This window comes from Lonchura striata, chromosome 6, assembly GCF_046129695.1.
Source record: "Lonchura striata isolate bLonStr1 chromosome 6, bLonStr1.mat, whole genome shotgun sequence".
NCBI classification, from domain to species: Eukaryota; Metazoa; Chordata; class Aves; order Passeriformes; family Estrildidae; genus Lonchura; species Lonchura striata.
In genome coordinates, this window is record NC_134608.1 from 407,584 (window position 1) to 427,671 (window position 20,088).

Here is a 20,088-nt window from a genome sequence, read left to right on the forward strand (position 1 = left end):
AGTGTGAGCTTGTGGGACTTGTGAGTGTGCAAGAAATGTCTTTGTTAGGCACTGGAGCAAAGAGAGAGCTGGTGCTGTGGCAGCCAGGGCTGGGACACGGCAGGGCAGGGCAGGGCAGGGGGTGGCTGCTGTGGGTCCTGTCCCTGCAGGTGACCATGGCTGGGAGCTGAGCAGATGTGCAGGGCTCTGCTCCCCTGCGCTGGAGGGGGGTGCTTTTTGTAGAATCATGGTTTGGTTGGAAAGGGCCTTACACACTTTCCTGTTCCACCCCTCCCACTGCCCCAGGCTGCTCCAGCCCCAGTGTCCAGCCCTGGGCACTGCCAGGGATCCAGGGGCAGCCCCAGCTCCTCTGGGCACCTGTGCCAGGGCCTGGCCACGCTCCCAGGGAGCAATTCCCAATTCCCAATATCCCACCCATCCTTGCCCTCTGTGTCCCTTGCCAAGGCACCCTTTGCTCCCCGTCCCTTTGGTGCGGGGCTGGGATCTGCTCTTCCCCATTGTCCCTTTGCGGCAGCTCTGGAGGCAATTAACACTTCTTCGGAGCATAGAGGCTTCTCAAAGTGTTCACCATCTGCTCTCACTTACCACATTAATCACAGTCCAAGGAACAAACTAGTTTTGAGTTGAGGTTTCCCGAGTAACTGGATTTCTCTGTTTTAGATGCTATTATTGATAAGTCTGAAGTTTTGCAAGATACCTTATGTTCCTGTCATTCCTTCAACGGAAGAAAGCAAATAAAGATAGTTCAAAACCCTCAAATCTGAAAACAAAACTTGGACTCTTCTGATTTTGCAGCAAAGCTTGGGAACACAGGATGCTGCATTTCTGACAGTATTACAATTTAAACTTTCATGACCGAAACTGAAAACATACCTCTGGCAATATTTTAATATTGATAGGCAAAATTGTGATTCATCAACATCAAACTGTTTAATTCATTAGCCAACAACTTCTAGGCAGTGTGGGAATACATTTAAAAGAGAATGAGATGAGACCACATATTAATTATGCAGTCACTGCACAAATTGATAATTATATGTCACAAAGAACTCCCTATGTATTAACACTTTAGAACCTGCTTCCTGCCCTGATTTGTGAGTTCTTTTGAGGTACATGGATATGATGTATTTTTAAATCGACATTTCTCAAAAATGGTGGGCAGAACCAAACATGAAACACTGACGTAACTAACCCATAGTTTGGTGGAGGTGAAGTTTTGAAATCCTCTGATCCCCATATGTGTGTGATTCTCATGCATAATTGTTGATAAGAATTGCCATAAAGAGTTTTGTGCCAAAAAATGGTTTTATTGCTGTGGATAATGTGGTCCCTGACCACATGAGTATGCTAATCCCTGTGTCCATCCCTGGGGCAAGGCTGCCTTCTGGAAGTCAGGTGGAGGAGCAGCAGCAGCTGTGGGTGTGAGGGGAGGGCTGGGTTAGGCTGGCTGTGGAATCCACCTGTGCCCAAAGGCTTGGGCTCACTGCTGCTGAGCCTTCGTCCCTTCCAACAGGAGCACTTGGAGAGAACATCTGGGCTTTTCCAGGGCCTGTGGGGCAGCTGTGTGCTGCTGCTGGGCTGGGCTGGGCTGGGCTGGGCTGGGCTGCCTGGGCTCTGCTGCCCTGGCAGTGTGTGGGGTGGGACTGGGACTGAGCTGGGACTGGGTTTTGCTGGGCTGGGGCTGGGGACAGACAGCATTTCCCCACCATTTCAAGATGTTCTGCCATACATGGCTCCTGCCCAGGAAAACAGGTCTGTGCTTCGGGGTCACAGTGAGCAGCAGCTCTGGTTTCCCTCTGGATAATCCCAGCAGCACACTCAGGCTGCTGGGTGCTCCCCTCACCTGAGCACTGGGACTTGGAAGCGGTGGGCCTGATGGAAAATACCTGGAGTTTCTCATTCCCTGCACAGTCTGGGTGCCCAGGGGCTGCTCTGCTCTGCCCAGAGCAAGGCAAGCACAGCGTGGCTGTTCTACAGCCAGAGTCTACCCTCGGGCAGGGAGGGGGTCAAGCAGGACAAGGCTGACATGAAGGCAGGCTTAGATGGGATGCTGGAAAGAAATTCTTCCCTGGGAGGGCAGTGAGGCCCTGGCACAGGTGCCCAGAGCAGATGAGGCTGCCCCTGGATCCCTGGCAGTGCCCAAGGCCAGGCTGCAGAAGCCCAGGACAGTGGAGGTGTCCCTGCCACGGCAGAGGTGTAGAAAAGACGAGCTGAAGGCAGTGCAGGAGCAGAGAGGTTCCTGCCAAACCTGCTACAGCCAGGTACTACGCAGAGTGATGGAATGGTTGGGTTGGAAGGGACCTTAAAGCTCTCCCTGCTCTACAAGCCTGAGTGTGCTGCTGGGATTATCCAGAGGGAAACCAGAGCTGCTGCTCACTACGACCCTGAAGCACAGACCTGTTTTCCTGGGCAGGAGCCATGTATGGCAGAACATCTTGGAATGGTGGGGAAATGCTGTCTGTCCCCAAGACAGAAGCTGTAGATTTGCCTTTGCCATATTGCTGATGTTTAATGTTTAATTGCTCTGCAATGTGGCAAAGCATGAAAAAAGTCTAAGTTTGTCCTGGAGCTATGAAAGCTGCTGGAAGCTCTCAAAGCTGGAGCTTGAGCTGGAAGCCAGCAGGAGCCATGGGAGAGCCTAGGCTGAGGCAGGCGCTTCTGGGTGCTGGACACAGAGGTGGGCTGGAGGGCTCCAGCAGAGCAGCAGCCTCTGGCAGCAGAACCCTGCAGCAGGGCCAGACCCCTGAGCCTGGCCGAGAGCCCTGGGGAAGGACGGAGCCCGAGCGGCCACGGCTCCCCCAGCTCCCACCATCGCCTGCAGCGTGTCAGGGAGGCTGCCAGCCCCAGAGGAACTCCAGCCCAGTACTTTTCAGACCTAAGATCTCCAGTTGCACCCTGCCTTGCCTGTGACATATTGGTTTAGGTGAGATTTCAGTCGGAGCCAAATGTTATACACATTTGCTGGAGCGATTTTTTCAAGAATGTTTTCCTAAATTAGGGTTGATGGTGATAATGCTCCTACTTCTTGGCTCTTGCCTACTACTGGCTGAGATTTCATCTGCTAAGAATCATGTTTCTAAAAACTCACAATCTGCTTTTGCAGCTACTTCACATGGTATGTGAAAACACTTTTTAACAACACTGCAGTCAGAAGCTTTGCTATTTCCATGGTGTAATTGATTTTGCATGTTAAAATAATGGTTTTTCTTCTCCTTGGCAATGAGGTACTATTTTATTAGACAGGTTCTTCTTTTTTTTGTTATTGTGGAATTGTTTCTGGAGGTGGGGCAAGTTATTATGACCCCAACCTGAAATTCTTTGGCAAATGGCCTGGGCACTGCCCAGGGAGCAGCTGTGAATGACAATATGGAAAGTCTGGTCAGGTGTGAGGGTGCTCTTTACCTGTCAGAGCAGTTCATGGGTTCACCAGATCAGAGAATAGAGTCTGTCTGCATTGGACTCCAGAAGCACATGTTCCAAGAGGCACCTGGATGCTCAGAAAGACATTTTTATCACACCAGGGAGAACCATAAGGGTGGCCCAAAGAAAAGGAGTAACTGCAGAGGAAGAACCCTGTGACAGACACCTCTGTCTCCTGCCCCCAGGCTGGTGGTCGCAGCCTGGAGAGCTTTTGCTGTGACAACCCAGGCAGAGCAATCAAAATATATTTTGCTTGGAAAGGATAAAACCAAATCAGCTCATCTGTAACTTGCTGGCAGCAGGGAGGAAACTGCCTGGTACTCAGCTTGTGATTCTCCAGACTATGTGTAGATGCTTTGTGTAATTTTAGATACCCTAGCAATTGGCAGTGATTCATACCAGCTCTGCTGCTGCTTTCCTCCCCATCAAAACAGCTCCCCTGCAGCTGCAATTTCTGCCCCTGACACGACATCAGCACATCCTCACATCGCTCCTGGGACCTGGCTCTGCCCATGGGTTGAACTCAGTGGAACTTTACCTTGCTGGGGCTAGAGAAGAAGAAAGACTCAGAGTCTGGGGAGAAGGACTCCACGTGCTCCTGCATGCCTGCAAGGCCAAAAGCAGATAAGTCTTTATCCACTCGGCATCCTCTGCAGGAGGACAGAGGGAAAAATTGGATAGTGCTGGCAAGGAGCTTCAAGGAAAGGCTGAGCTGGCTCCAGGCTGGCCATGGCTCAGGAGATGGAGCTGAGGAATGACACACAAAGGGGTGGGTGCAGCTTATCAGATGGAGAAAAATATCTGGTGTTCTGGCACAGAGTAGGGAGGGGGCCGAGGTGACAACCCGGTGTTAATGGGTGCAATTGAGCATCCCTGACCGTAGGTCACTGCTGGACTGATTTCTCCTGTCCTCCTTGCAGACTTCGTGTGATTTGTTACTTTGGTGACATTTTTCCTGTCCTTTGGCTGGTTTCCCACAGCTGTTTGCGGGGGCAGAGGTCCCCGGGGCAGGCAGAATGCAGAATGCAGGGCTGTCCCCAGCAGCCCGGCTCTGCAGGGCTGGCTCTGCACGGGTGGCTCTGCACGGGTGGCTCTGCAGGGCTGGCTCTGCACGGGTGGCTCTGCACGGGTGACTCTGCAGGGCTGGCTCTGCACGGGTGACTCTGCAGGGCTGGCTCTGCGGGGCTGTCCCCAGCAGCCCAGCTCTGCATGGGTGGCTCTGCACAGGTGTCCCCAGCAGCCCGGCTCTGCATGGGTGGTTCTGCAGGGCTGGCTCTGCATGGGTGGTTCTGCAGGGCTGTCCCCAGCAGCTCAGCTCTGCATGGGTGGTTCTGCAGGGCTGTCCCCAGCAGCCCAGCTCTGCGCAGGTGGCTCTGCAGGGCTGTCCCCAGCAGCCCAGCTCTGCGCAGGTGGCTCTGCACGGGTGTCCCCAGCAGCCCGGCTCTGCACGGGTGGCTCTGCAGGGCTGGCTCCCAAGGCCTGCCTGGACACTCCCCCGTGTCCCTGGGGTCTGCAGGGGCTGGGGGAGCAGGGCCGGCCGGGGTGTCTGTGTGCAGGGTGAGGCTCCCTCTGCCCGGCCTCACAGCAGCCCCACGGCGCTGCCCGGCTGCGAGGTCTGGGGTGATTCCCTGGAAAGCACGGCACGACAGGAGCACCCAGCTGGCTCAGTGGGACCCGCAGCTCTTCCTGCTGCGGTGGCCGAGCCTGCTTCTCCCAGTTGGTGAGACGCAAATTGCTCAAGGAAAGCAGCATCTCAGTTCAGAATCTGCTTGCTATAAAATCGTAATAACTGAAGCAATAATTGTTCAACACCTACAAACGCACACAAAAGTAAGAATGTAGCGTGTGGGGTGCTGGAAGGAGACAGACTCTGCTTTGACTGGGTGAGAGCAGAAGACACCTGCTGTAAAGGCCATAAAATTAAGTAACATATGGGATAAGGCTCAGCTTTGCAGGGGTGCCCTGACTGGGGGGAACAGCATCCTCTCAATCCATTTCCTCTGCTTTGGGAGATCTAAAGTTCTATGTTTAAACCATGTCTTATTCCAGCTGTCATTTGCATAAAACCTAACCACTAGTCTCTATTTTTAGTGATGTTGGGATGCTCATCTTGGAAGGGAGGTGGAAGAGTCTGACAGCTCCGGCTGAGCAGGGATCCCATCGCAGATGAGGTGTTTGGGTTTCCCACACACAGCCAAACCTTCACCTTCCTCCAGAGAAAATGCTTCTCCACTCATCTTCTGCAGGGAGAAGGAATTGAGCTTGTTCATCAGAGTTGTTGTGTGAGGCTTCATTCTACACCTTGGGCTGGAACTCTGGATTTCTCTTGCCTTCAAAGTTGTCCGCCCAGGTTTACAGTGCAGGAGTGAGATGTGGTTCCAGAATATTGTTTCTTTCAAATGAAGACAAGGTGCTCAGGGTGAGCCAGCAGCAGAATTTATCTGCAGGTGCTTGAATGCAGTTTTGACAGGAGGCATTTGGGTTTAAGGTAAGATGATTTTGGGTACAGGTGCTTTTTCATGGTGTTATAGATAAAAATTGGTCCAGCCAAATTAAAAATGAAAAAATAAAAAATTTATTTTAAATCAAATTCTCTCTGAGCCAGCCACAAGAAAAGGACAGCACTGAGCCTGGGTTCGGCACTGGGTGCGTGGCAGGAAGGAGCCTCTGGACACACACATCCCCCTCCTGGACCCTGCAGTTCTTATAGGAAATTTTCCACCCAAGGCCAGGATTTCGCCAATCCATCTTTTCTTTCTATTCAGAATCCCACATATTCATAAAGTCGCTTTTCTCTGTGCTGAGGCTGAACAATCTGAGTCCAGGTGTGCACGATTTCCCTGATGGAATTACGGGAACGTGTCTTTCAGATGTACCAGCCTGGAGGACTCCAGGGATCCCAACCTCGGGTTCTAGCTGGGAGGATAAGTGCCTCGGTGCTCCTGTATCACCTCGAGGAATGACCCATCTCCGACTGCAAATGACCTTTTGTCAGAAACCGGTTTCGGATATGCGGGGGCAGCTCTCAGTGCTGGCGTGTGTGCTTGCAACAATATAAAACACGACATATCATACCATACTTTCCTGAATCAAATATAACAATATTATATTGGCGCGAATTACAGCCATCACATACAACGATGGGGATATTCTGCTCGTGTTCTGTTTGGATGGATGAGAGGCAGGCCGTGAAGAACCAACAGGGGCATGTGCTGTCCTGTCCTCCCAAACTGTGTGAGGCAGAGCACCCCATCTGGCAGAGGGACACAGCGGTACGTGGCAGAATAAACATTCCGAACTAAGCTTCAATTATTTTGCTTTGGTTTTGGAAAGTGACAAGTGAGTCCCAGGGACACATTGAAAACCTGCTCCGAGCCAAGAAAATGTTTACAAATCCCAGTGCAACAACCAAATCGATCAATCCATGTGTTCTGCTCTGGCCTATCAGAGTCAAAAGAGCCACAAATAGTTGGTAGTTGGTGATGTTTGTGGAGAAGATGAGATTTTTTTTTGTTTACTTGTTTTCTTATTTTTTCTCAGGATCTTATTTCACTGCATGGGGAAGCTATTTATTTAAGAAGACATGAAAACCCCACAAAATGTATTTTGGCAAGAGTAGGTTGCTACAGAATCGCTTTTGTGAGCATTGAGGTGTTAGTATAACCTGGAAAACAGAACTCAGGAGTTGTGAATGACAGGGCAGGTGGGATTGTATTGCAGACAGTGGCAGAGAGGTCTGGAGAACTTCTGGGGATTCTGCACAGGTGCTTTGGGCTGTGGTAAATGGCAGTGGGTGTTTCTGGGGGGCTGCAGAGCACAGCTCTGGTGTTGGGAGAGGACGGGTGCAGCTGAGGCTGCGGAGGTGCGGTGGGGATCAGCCGTGAGCGCTTGCAGGTCTCCTCCCTGCCCTCTGCAGACACTGTGCCAGGAGGGGCTCGCAGCTCCATGTGGCTCCTTTCTGCCCTTGCCAGGCGTTTCAGCCCAAGCTGAGTGCCAGATCCTCCCAATACCTTTGATTTCTTGTCTGCTGGGCTGACTTTGGCCTGACTTGGGTTGGTGTGTCAGGAGACACCAGACAGGAACTGCAGGAGCTGTGCAAGGCCTGGAGCACTACTGGCTGCCCAGGCAGCTGGGTGTGCAGCCCTGGGCAGCGCTGCAGCCCCTGAGCAGCACCCATGCTCCTGCTGGGTGTGCAGTGCTGGGCACCGCTGCAGCCCCTGAGCAGCACCCATGCTCCTGCTGGGTGTGCAGTGCTGGGCACTGCTGCAGCCCCTGAGCAGCACCCATGCTCCTGCTGGGTGTGCAGTGCTGGGCACTGCTGCAGCCCCTGAGCAGCACCCATGCTCCTGCTGGGTGTGCAGTGCTGGGCACCGCTGCAGCCCCTGAGCAGCACCCATGCTCCTGCTGGGTGTGCAGTGCTGGGCACTGCTGCAGCCCCTGAGTGTGTTCCTCTCTGCATGTCTGCTACCCCAGCAAGGCTGCCCCAGCAGATGTTTTCATGCCAGATGCCACCATCCCCACTTGCTGACCACCACTGGCAGAGCCCCAAGCACTCCTCAAGGACACGGAGCTGGATCTCACCACGCCTGGCACCAGAGCCATCCCAAACCCTCCTCACGCACTTCTCAGGATTCTTGTGCCCCTGTTGCTTGTTGGCTCAGAGCCCCAGCCATGGGCCCTGTGCTCACCGTGCTGGGCCTCGCTTTCCTCAGGACCAGGCCATTTGTGTCCCGGTGTGAGTGCTGGTGCGAGTGCAGGTGCCTCACCTGTGAGCAAACCTGCCCAGCTGGCAGCACATTGCTGTGAGCCCCGGGTGGGGTCTCCCCTGCCCTGTCCTGCCCTGCCCTGTCCTGCCCTGCCCTGCCCAAGGATCAGCCCTGCCCTGCCCTGCCCTGCCCTGCACGGTGCCAGCGGGTCTGAGGCAGCTTCTGCACCAGGAAAGGGCCTCTGGAACCCCCAGAGCACGATGAAATCACAAATGATAACAGCTGGATTATCCTGGATCGTGTCGCTCCAGGATAGCCAGTGAGCCAGCACCAGTGCTATGCTGGAAAGGTAAGTGATGACAAGCTGGGTACTCGAGTTTGGATAAATGACTAATTATAATTTCTAGATCTAACTATCAACAGTAAATTCTTAAATACCCACCGAAGACAAGCGAACCTCTGTGCCTTCCTTGTGTTTGATGTGCTAAGCATAAATATTCAGCTCAGTCTCTCAAGAAAACATGAGGTTTTACACAAGAACAACTCTCCCAGATGAGCAGGATTTATAGCTCCAAAATGGTCTGGTTTCATCATTTGTGAAAGCTTTAACCTTTCAAGCATTTCCAAACCTATTTTAGCATGCAGGGAGTAGTGATGCAGAGACATTAACATTAAAACTTTGTGTGTCTCCAGTGAATATTCTTACAACAAGGAGCATAATGTATCTTTTTGTTTATTTCCTTTTCTAATATTTCAATGCTGTTTGCTTCCATGAAGGAAAAAAAGAATAGTTTTATAAAATTAACAAATATTGCAAAGCTTTAGATACCAATTAAGATGAGTAATTTAATGTGTAGATATCAGTGCATGGCAACTCTGCGCCTTGCCTGTCTGTTCACCAGCTCGTGCTGGAAACTTGAGGCAGAATTGCTGAAGCATTTCACACTGCCTTGAAGGGCTTTTTAATGGATTTTCAGATTTCTTTTCAGTCTTCAGATGATCCTGTTAATGCCTGGAGAAACCAACCAACCAACCTAAAGCAAGCAAGAGCAGAAGGAATAAATCATCGCATCCTTGGTAACTTAATGTCACATGCATGGGTCAGGTGTTTATCTCGGTTTCCATCCTCACAAGCTGCAGACATCCCAAATACTGAGCTCCCCCCTTGAGTGCTCCCTGTCTGTGACTCCTTGGGCTGTGGAGCATCTGCCAGCTCCACCAAGGGAGTGTGGCACAGGATCACCTCCTCCTGACCTGCCCCTGCTCCCGAGCTGTCACTGCTCCTGAGCTGTCACTGACCCTGAGCTGTCACTGCTCCGGAGCTGTCATTGCCCCTGAGCTGTCACTGCTCCTGAGCTGTCACTGACCCTGAGCTGTCACTGCCCCAGAGCTGTCACTGTCCCTGAGCTGTCACTGCTCTGGAGCTGTCATTGCCCCTGAGCTGTCACTGCTCTGGAGCTGTCACTGCTCTGGAGCTGTCACTGCTCTGGAGCTGTCACTGTCCCTGAGCTGTCACTGCTCCTGAGCTGTCACTGTCCCTGAGTTGTCACTGCTCCTGATCTGTCACTGCCCCTGAGCTGTCACTGTCCCTGAGCTGTCACTGCTCTGGAGCTGTCACTGCTCTGGAGCTGTCATTGCCCCTGAGCTGTCACTGCTCCTGAGCTGTCCCTTCTCCTGAGCTGTCACTGCCCCTGAGCTGTCACTGCTCTGGAGCTGTCACTGTCCCTGAGCTGTCACTGCTCCGGAGCTGTCACAGCTCCTGAGCTGTCACTGCCCCAGAGCTGTCACTGTCCCTGAGCTGTCACTGCTCCGGAGCTGTCATTGCCCCTGAGCTGTCACTGCTCCTGAGCTGTCACTGACCCTGAGCTGTCACTGCCCCAGAGCTGTCACTGTCCCTGAGCTGTCACTGCTCTGGAGCTGTCATTGCCCCTGAGCTGTCACTGCTCTGGAGCTGTCACTGCTCTGGAGCTGTCACTGCTCTGGAGCTGTCACTGTCCCTGAGCTGTCACTGCTCCTGAGCTGTCACTGTCCCTGAGTTGTCACTGCTCCTGATCTGTCACTGCCCCTGAGCTGTCACTGTCCCTGAGCTGTCACTGCTCTGGAGCTGTCACTGCTCTGGAGCTGTCATTGCCCCTGAGCTGTCACTGCTCCTGAGCTGTCCCTTCTCCTGAGCTGTCACTGCCCCTGAGCTGTCACTGCTCTGGAGCTGTCACTGTCCCTGAGCTGTCACTGTCCCTGAGCTGTCACTGCTCTGGAGCTGTCACTGTCCCTGAGCTGTCACTGTCCCTGAGCTGTCACTGCTCTGGAGCTGTCATTGCCCCTGAGCTGTCACTGCCCCTGAGCTGTCACTGCTCTGGAGCTGTCATTGCCCCTGAGCTGTCACTGCTCTGGAGCTGTCACTGTCCCTGAGCTGTCACTGTCCCTGAGCTGTCACTGCTCCTGAGCTGTCACTGCTCCTGAGCTGTCACTGTCCCTGAGCTGTCATTGCTCTGGAGCTGTCACTGTCCCTGAGCTGTCACTGCTCCTGATCTGTCACTGCCCCTGATCTGTCACTGCCCCTGAGCTGTCACTGCTCTGGAGCTGTCACTGCTCCTGAGCTGTCATTGCTCTGGAGCTGTCACTGCTCTGGAGCTGTCACTGCTCCTGATCTGTCACTGCTCCTGAGCTGTCACTGCTCTGGAGCTGTCCCTTCTCCTGAGCTGTCACTGCTCCTGAGCTGTCACTGCTCTGGAGCTGTCACTGCCCCTGAGCTGTCACTGCTCCTGATCTGTCACTGCTCCTGAGCTGTCACTGCTTTGGAGCTGTCACTGCTCTGGAGCTGTCCCTTCTCCTGAGCTGTCACTGCCCTCACTGCAGGGCATGCCCAGAGCTGTGTCCAGCCTCACTCCACGTGCCAGGGCAGCCAGCCTGGAGGCTCCGTGCCTGGGAAGGGTCACTGCCATGGAGCTGCCCCAGGTGCCAGTCCCATGTGGGAATGTGGCTGGGCAGGGGGAGGTACTCAGAGCCAAGGGAATCCCAGGTCTGGGGAAAGAAGGGGACTGAAATGGATGGGAAGGATGGCATTTCCCTGGAGATCCTTGGGTTTGCACAGCTGGGCTCGGGAATCCACATGTAGGTCGCATGTCTGGGAGCTCAGGAAGTGACTCTGGCTCCTGCCTTTAGCTGATGTGGTCTCGTACAGGATTTCTGCATGCGAAACCTTGAAAACAAAACTGGAGAAACATCTCTCTGAATATGTAAGTAACAATAATGCCTTCCATCAATAAGAGGCACTTTCTAAATTCCTGTCCCTGCTGCTGAGGTGACCATCTCAGTACTGCCTTTAGGCTGCCAGAAGCTCTGGGGGATGAGTACAAGAGTGGAGCACAGGGCTTTGCCTGCAATACCTCGGGCGGCTCTAACTGCGTTTCTCTTTTCTAAATCAGTCTCTGTTTTGTGGGAGGGGAAGCCTGGTATAAAAACTGCTCAATCTCAGACATCTGCTGCACTTGGGAATTATCTGTATCTGTCACTGTCACCCTGATGGGGCCAGTGGCACCAGCACAAACTGGCAGCCATGGGCAGAGCAGATCCAGCATCATGCAGGTGTATTTCCTGTTGTCAACTAAACACCCTGGCTTCTCAGCCCTGTGGTGCCTCTGGGTCCTCTGGATGGCTGAGGTGCCTTTGCAAAAAGAAGAGCTGTGGCCTTGCTGTGGATTTCTCAGTCTGAGACAGGTCAGCAGGACTGAGCTGGGCAGGCACCTGCTCGGGGAGCCAGGTGAGCTTGGGCCTGAGGCCAGCCTGGGTTTTCCCACTGGAATATCTTTGAAAATGCTTCTTACCTTCCCTTTGCCTGGATCCAGGCAGTCCTGGGCGTTTCTCGTCAGTGCTGGGGGAGCAGCTGGGCTGGGGGATCTCAGAGGGCCCTTCCAGCCCGAGCAGTCCGTGGCTCTGTGAGCTGGCACCCTGAGCTGCAGGAGCAGCGCTGAGTGGAGAAGCAGTCTGAGCTTTGCACCATGCAGTGCCCGAATCCCTCCTGGCCTGGAGGCAGAGTATCAAATGACTCTTTGGGCTCCTGATCCCAGCTGGAAAAATGTGTTGGTAAAAGGCGTTGGGGTTGGGCATAGAGTCTGACTAGAGATGCTGCTCCCCTTAGCAGTGATTGTTGAACCAGTGTCAGGGGCTGAGACTGCAGACACAGTGCTGCTCCTCTCACTGTATTCCAGCTCTGTGGCCAAAGCAGAGAGCTGTTCATTCCTGCTGGCACAGGGAGATTTCTCAGGCACTGACACTCTGCAGCCATTGTCACGCTCTAGAAACGTGGCAAATGTGGGTGATGTAGCAGCTGCTTGATAGTTTGGGTGATTATTCCGATCTGGGATTTGTCTCAAATATCAGCATAAAGACAACAGTGGTAGAGCATCACCTACTTTGGCAGAGAGTATCAGCCAGGATTGTGTTCTGAAAACACAGCAGCAAAAATCTGCAAGAAAATGTCACAGCAGGATGCTCTGCATTGCCGACTGCTGCTGAAGGTCAGCTGGGGAGAGCCACGAGAGCCAGTCTGAGGGGACGTCAGCAGGGCTCTGAAGGAGGCTCGGCAGCCCCTGACTTGCCCACGGAGCTGGCGTGTGCCACGGAGGCTGCCAGCACCACGTGTGCCAGTGCTGGGGCTGTGCTCTGATCGAGTGTCTCCATCAGCTGCTTTGAGATATCTTCATGTCCTTGCAGCAAAAATCAGCAGGACACCAGGGTCCTGGAGTGATATCAAATATTCAGCACTGAAATAACCATTCTACTGACTCACTTAACTGGTCCAGGCGAGTGTCAGAGCTGCCCTCCATCAGTGCTGGAGTGCTTACAGTGATTGTTAAGGACAGCTGAAATGAACTGAATGGATAATAAACTCCTCACTGGCATGATACACTGTGCAAAAGCAGCATGAAACCTCTGCTGCAGTGGAATTCGGGAGGAAGGAGGCAGCTCTAGCAGAGATCCATTGGAATTGCTCATGATTCTGCACCAGGAGAAATCAGTGCTGCACGGCAGGAAGGACTCAGAGGAAATGGGGCGTAGTGACTACAGGAAGCAACACCTGTGGCACCTGTAACTGCTAATCATGACACAAATTGGGCTAATCCCTCACTTTCCTCACTTTCTGCTGACTGAAACCTTCATCTTGGCGCATGGTATTCAACAAAAATCTGTCCGTCTGTAACCCCTGCAAAAAGAAAGGTTCTTCTTTGAACACCTGCACCCTGACCACTCTGGGCAGCCTGTGCCAGGGCCTCACCTCCTTCTCACAGAGGAATTTCTTCCCACATCCCATCTAGCTCTTCCCTCTGGAAGGGAGAACCGTTCTCCCTTGTCTTGTCACTCCAGGCTCTTGTCCAAAGTCCCTCTCCAGCTCTCTTGTAGTGAATCCTTATAATCTGATTTTTCTAAACCATTTGGAGAAACAGTGTGTCCTGCCTCAGCCATGTGCTCTGCTTTGGCTCAGGAGGCTCTGGAGGGAATTTTCTGGCCTGTTTTCAAGGAGATTAACTGAATAAAAAAGGTAAGAAAAAGTGGGGACAAATGAAAAGTTCTTTATTTTTTGGAGATAATAGAATAGAATAGAATAGAATAGAATAGAATAGAATAGGAAATAATCACCTGAAAGGTAAGGCTGGAGAATGACTGGCTCAGCAGCAGCCCTTCAGAGAATGATCTGGAGGCTGACATGACTTGCAAGAGGACTGGAATTCAGTGAAGTGTGTGATAAAGCCAGTGTTTGGGCACCTGTGGAGAGAAAGACAAGATCCAAGCTCCTTTCTTAACATCTAAGCCATATCTGACCAAGTAAAACCGCACTGGGCTCACCTCAGCCCGTACTCCCCTTGTGTGTCTCCTCAGCGTGAGAGCTGTGGTGACCCTGCTCCTCTGGAGATCCTCGGGGTCACCTCTGGGAAGCAGGTGCCCGTGCACCAGGGCTCCCATGGGTGGGGGAGGCTGGAGGGAAGGTGGGGGCTGTCACCACCTGCCCGCCCCAGGACAGCATCCCTGGTCAGTGACAGTGATTGGGAATTGGGAATGCTCCTGGCAGGGTGGGCAGCCCTGGCACAGAGCCCAGAGCAGCTGTGGCTGCCCCTGGATCCCTGGCAGTGCCCAGGGCCAGGCTGGACACTGGGGCTGGAGCAGCCTGGGACAGTGGGAGGTGTCCCTGCCCATCCAGGGGTGGCACACGACGAGCTCTGAGATTCCTCCCAGCCCAAACCCCTCTGTGACTGTGTCAGCTGTGACCTTCAGCTGCTTGCTGCCCTCTCCCCACACTGACGACCCCTCTGCTCCTCACTGCTGCTTTTATCTCATGGAGCATCAGAATTCTGAAATGCAGCTGATTCTGACCTTCCCATCTGCTGGCAGCCCCTGAGGTCCTTTGTCTGGAGAAAGCTCTGTTTGGTTACTTTCTAACCCCCTTAATGAGGAAGGATCCCCAAACAGGTGGTATTGAAAGTGTTTAGATGCAAGAGGCATATGTTTGGCTGTCATAACAGTTTGGCTCATTATGTGGGGATGAAATTCAAGGAAGTTGATGTATTTATTGCCTACAAGGGAGCAACAGCAGTACAGAGTGGTGCAGTCCTGTTTGTCTGTAGTATGTGAGAGCTTGCCTGAATCTCTGAAAGTTCAACCAAGGCCAACAGAATAATAATAATATTAATTATTTTGTTGTAAAAAAAACATTGCTTCTGTGCTTTCTGCACCTTTTTACTGCTTTATACCCTTAAGCATCTATTTACTAATGCTTTGTGCTTTACAAGGTTGAAAATATAATGTTCCTTTTCTCTTTGTTTACCTTAGATTTTTCATTTTGTTTCTGCTCATGATGTTGGGGGGTGTTTTGTATTTTATTTTCCTGTTACCCTGAGGCTCTTCAGTATTTTAAATCACATGTCTCACTTGGATTTACGTGTACATCACCTCACATCACTGAATTTTTTTTACACAATTCAGCTGTATCTGCAAATGGTAATAATGAGGTGCCCGTGGGCTGCTGTGCAGCTGCAGAGGCTGCTCTGGGGTGCCTGCCGGGCCCCGGCAGCACAGACACCCGGCACGGTGCTGCACTGGGGGCTGCAGGAGCAGCTGCACGGGCCGGGTCCCGGTGCTCCTGCAGGGCTGGGTGCCGAGGCAGCTCTCCCTGCAGGGTGGGTGCTGGAGGCCAGGGTGAGGCAGAGCAGAGCCACGCTGTGGCACAGAGCTCAGCATGCTGCCAGGCTGGGCACAGCAGCCTGGCACTGCCCGTGGCCAGGGCACAGCAGCCTGGCTGTTTGGAATGTGGGCACAGGGGAATGGCTGTTTGTTTGGAATTTGGGCACAGGGGAATGGCTGTTTGTTTGGAATTTGAGCACAGGTTATGGCTGTTTGGAATTCGGAGTGAGATAGAAGCAGCTGCTGCTGAGCCACCAGCCCGGCTGGCCACCAGCCCATGTGCAGTAGCCCAGGGAGGCTCAGCGAGCCCTGCCTGCCGTGAGCTCTGCTGCCCCAGGAGCACAGCTGCACTGAAAGGCTTTCCAGCAGCCTGCTGCAAGTGGAGGAATTCTATCTCATTACTCCAGGGCTGTCTTAAGAAGAAGTCTGGTTCTAGCAATTCTGCAGCTGCTTCACTGAGGCTCCAGTGGCCCCGTCTGTGAAACAGGATTAATTAACTTTGTGCCAGCAGCAGCGGGCTGGCCCGTCCTGCCAAGGATGCTGTGCCCCGCTGGGACACCGAGGGAGGAGTGGTGGCACCCAAACTGTCCTTGTGTGCGCTGCGTGATCCTTGTGGGGCCCGTCCAGCTCAGCACGTTCTGTGATTTTGTGATTCCAGGAAAATGAACAAAAGTTATCCACACCTCAAGGAAAATAAACAAACCTGAGAACTGGGCTCCTGCCATACCTGCTGCTTGTCAGGTCAGGTCTTAACTGTGGTATTTAGACATGATTAACAAGTGTCTTGATTACCGTGCCAGAAATAGATCCTGCTCTGCAGAGAGGCTTCTGTGTCCTGGGGATGGAAGGGAAGGAGTGGGCATGGAGGAAGGGGCTGGGCACAGCCTTGCCCCAGTGCCTCCAGCTGCCTGATGAGCTCCTTGCCCAGAGCTCTGGTGTGGTTAATACTGGCACAAAGCCCTTCCAGGCTACGCGCTTAGAGCAGAACCCTGCCTTCCTCCTTCTGTGCTGCAGGACAGGAGGCTGATGGGTCGTTCCCTGCACAAAGGGTTTTTGATTAAGTAAGTAAAGATCCAAGCAGGAAACTTCTGACCTCACACTGTAATTCCACAGGGCTGCCTTGACACTGGGGATTGGAAATCAGTGTCCTGTAGAAAGCCATAAAGCTGTGCCAATGAGGGTCCTGCCATCCTGCACCTGCCTCAGGCAGCACTGTGAGATGAGATTTCCTGCTCTGGGGATGAGGGAGGAGGGAAAGGAGATTTTTCTGCTCTCGAGGCTTCCCTTGCTGCACTTGCATTTCTCCTGCCTGAGTTTCTGCTCAGCACTGCTGGGCAGCAAAGTGCAGCACTGCTGGTTTCCTTCCAGGGGCAGGGATGGGAGCTTTCCCTTCTTGCAGAACAAAATCCAGAGCTTTCAGCTATACCCTGAAAAAAGCCTGCTCAAGAGCCAGCAGTCTGGGAAGCTGCATCCCCTGGGCAGTGCTTGGCTGGGAGAGTCCTGTCCAAATCCGGGCTGTGAGCCAGGCTGAGCCCTCACCATGGCTGTACCGTGTGGAACTTTGGAGCAGGGAATAGTTGTTTGGGATGGAATAAAAAAAGCATGTCATGAAAACAAAGTACCTTTTCTTGGAAAATAATCTGTTGCGAGGAATTTTCACTTTCCAGACCACCAGAGGAACTCCCATAACCAACTTCTAACCCCAATACTTCTTTTGAAGGGAAGGGGTTCTGCTTTCCACAGCGGAATAATCTCAGACTGCCGAACCCTGCTGGAGTGTGAAGGTGTGAGTGAACACCTTGGAGTGCAGCCGTGGGCTGCCCAGGGTGTGTATGCTGTGTGTGCAGGGTGTGTATGGTGTGTGTGCAGTGTGTGTAAGGTGTGTGTGCAGCCCAGGGTGTGTATGGTGTGTGTGCAGGGTGTGTATGGTGTGTGTGCAGTGTGTGTAAGGTGTGTGTGCAGCCCAGGGTGTGTATGGTGTGTGTGCAGGGTGTGTATGGTGTGTGTGCAGCCCCTTTGGTGTGTGTGCAGCCCCTGTGGTGTGTGTACAGCCCCTGTGGTGTGTGTACAGCCCCTATGGTGTGTGTGCAGCCCCTGTGGTGTGTGTACAGCCCCTATGGTGTGTGTACAGCCCCTGTGGTGTGTGCAGCCCCTGTGGTGGGTGTGCAGCCCCTGTGGTGTGTGTGCAGCCCCTGTGGTGTGTACAGCCCCTGTGGTGTGTGTGCAGCCTGTTTGGTGTGTGTACAGCCCCTGTGGTGTGTGTGCAGCCCCTGTGGTGTGTGTGCAGCCTGTTTGGTGTGTGTGCAGCCTGTTTGGTGTGTGTGCAGCCCCTGTGGTGTGTGTGCAGCCTGTTTGGTGTGTGTACAGCCTGTTTGGTGTGTGTGCAGCCTGTTTGGTGTGTGTACAGCCCCTGTGGTGTGTGTGCAGCCCCTGTGGTGTGTGTACAGCCTGTTTGGTGTGTGTGCAGCCTGTTTGGTGTGTGTGCAGCCCCTGTGGTGTGTGTGCAGCCTGTTTGGTGTGTGTACAGCCTGTTTGGTGTGTGTGCAGCCCCTGTGGTGTGTGTGCAGCCTGTTTGGTGTGTGTGCAGCCTGTTTGGTGTGTGTAAAGCCTGTTTGGTGTGTGTACAGCCTGTTTGGTGTGTGTACAGCCTGTTTGGTGTGTGTGCAGCCCCTGTGGTGTGTGTGCAGCCTGTTTGGTGTGTGTACAGCCTGTTTGGTGTGTGTACAACCCCTGTGGTGTGTGTGCAGCCCCTGTGGTGTGTGTGCAGCCTGTTTGGTGTGTGTGCAGCCTGTTTGGTGTGTGTACAGCCTGTTTGGTGTGTGTACAGCCTGTTTGGTGTGTGTGCAGCCCCTGTGGTGTGTGTGCAGCCTGTTTGGTGTGTGTACAGCCTGTTTGGTGTGTGTGCAGCCCCTGTGGTGTGTGTGCAGCCTGTTCGGTGTGTGTGCAGCCTGTTTGGTGTGTGTGCAGCCCCTGTGGTGTGTGTGCAGCCCCTGTGGTGTGTGTGCAGCCTGTTTGGTGTGTGTGCAGCCCCGGGCAGCAGGCTGGGCAGGGTGCCCACTCTGTGCCCGTGTCACGGGTCTGGGTGGCAGCTGCTGCCCACGGACAGATGGATGTGCTCGCCGTGGGCAGCAGCAGGGTGCTGGGAGGGGCTCTGGGTGCCCAGGACCGTGCCACACTCACCTGGCTGCCCACGAGCAGATGGACTGGGCACCCTCGTGTGGGGCTGGCTCCCGGTGCCCGCGGCGACTCGCTGCCAGCTTGGCTGGGAGCACAGAGGGCTGTGCTGGGAGCTTTGCAGCTCCTGGCGGAGCCAGCTAGGAAAATGTGTGTGTGAGGCTGAAGGACATTTCACTTCCTTGGGCTGTCGGCTGCTGGTGGCTCCTCCCAAGCCGGGATCACTATTCCATGGGCTGCACTGCGTCCCTCCTGGCTCACTTTTTCCTTTGTAGGCAGGAAGGGCCTGAAACCCTCTTGATGTTAAAACCTGCCCCTGGCACAAGAAGTAAAGAGCTTATTGAAGTCTGGATTTATTTTTTATTATTAACAACAACAACAACAACACCAACAACAACAACAATAATAATAATATTTTTAAAATGTAGGTACTTTTTTCCTAGAGACTCACACCATTTGAAACTCTAATCTCTTTTCTTATTTGTACTCTCCTCTGTTTTAAAGCAGCAGCTTTTGGCTTGTCACTTACAGCTGGAGCTCAGGAGCCCCTCGTGTGCCTTTGGGGGTGGCTCTAGTGGTGTCCTCACCCGGGCAGGGTGCCAGTCCCGGCCCCTCGCCAGCCTCCTCCTCAGGCAGAGTGGGCTACTGCAGACCCCACCAAGGGCAGGAGCTTTGCTGCTGTTCCCAGCACACAGGTGCTCCCAGGAGCCCTGGGTGCAGGCAGAGAGAGAGCATCTAAAGGAGCTGCTGCCCAGCCCGTGCTCCCTCCCCTCTGTCAAGGCAGCTGTGTGGCCTCTTTGGTTCACCAGAAACCATTCTTGATGATCTGCAGTTCCCTGGTCCTTGTTTCCCACAGACAGGAACGGGATGGTTCAGGAAGGTGCCAGTGGTTCTCTCAGGAAGGTGCCAGTGGTTCTCTTTGGGGTGTGCCCCTCATTCCCTGCGTGCAGGTGCCTGCAAATGGTCTGTTTTGGGAAGAGCAGTTGTCTCATCCTGACATTCTCTATTGTTCTTCCCAAAGTCAGGACCAAGTCTCCTAACAGCCATGCTTTCCCTCATTCTCAATTAAAGCACAGTAATTTGGTTCCTACTTGGCTTGTAACTGCTCAGATTCACTGCCTGTGCTTTATCCACAGATTAAGGGATTTACACATTACAGAGTCAGAGGGGACTGGTGATGCTTTCCTCCCAAAGAGGTTCTTCAGCTGAGTTAGAGAACTGCTGAACAGCAGCAAAACCAGCAGAATCAATCTCATCCCAGTTCCAAAGTTCCCAGGCCCACAATCTGAGCCCTGGTGACTGCTGTGGAGCAGAAGCCTGTCCAGCCCTTGGCAGCAGTGCCTCAGCTTCCAGTGGCAGCCAGGCCGACCCCTGGGCCCCTCCACACCCACAGCTGCTCCCTGCCCAGCCCTGGGACTGCTCCAGGCAGGCTGGATGGGCTTGGAGGAACCTGGAATAGTGGAAGGTGTCCCTGCCCAGGGGAGGGGGTGTGAAGAGATGAGCTTTAAGGTCCCTTCCAGCCTAAACCGCTCTGGGATTCTGTGGTTCTATGAAAATTCCCCTTTCCCCACATCTTGGCTTCCCTGGGATGTGTCCCCTGACGATGCCATCT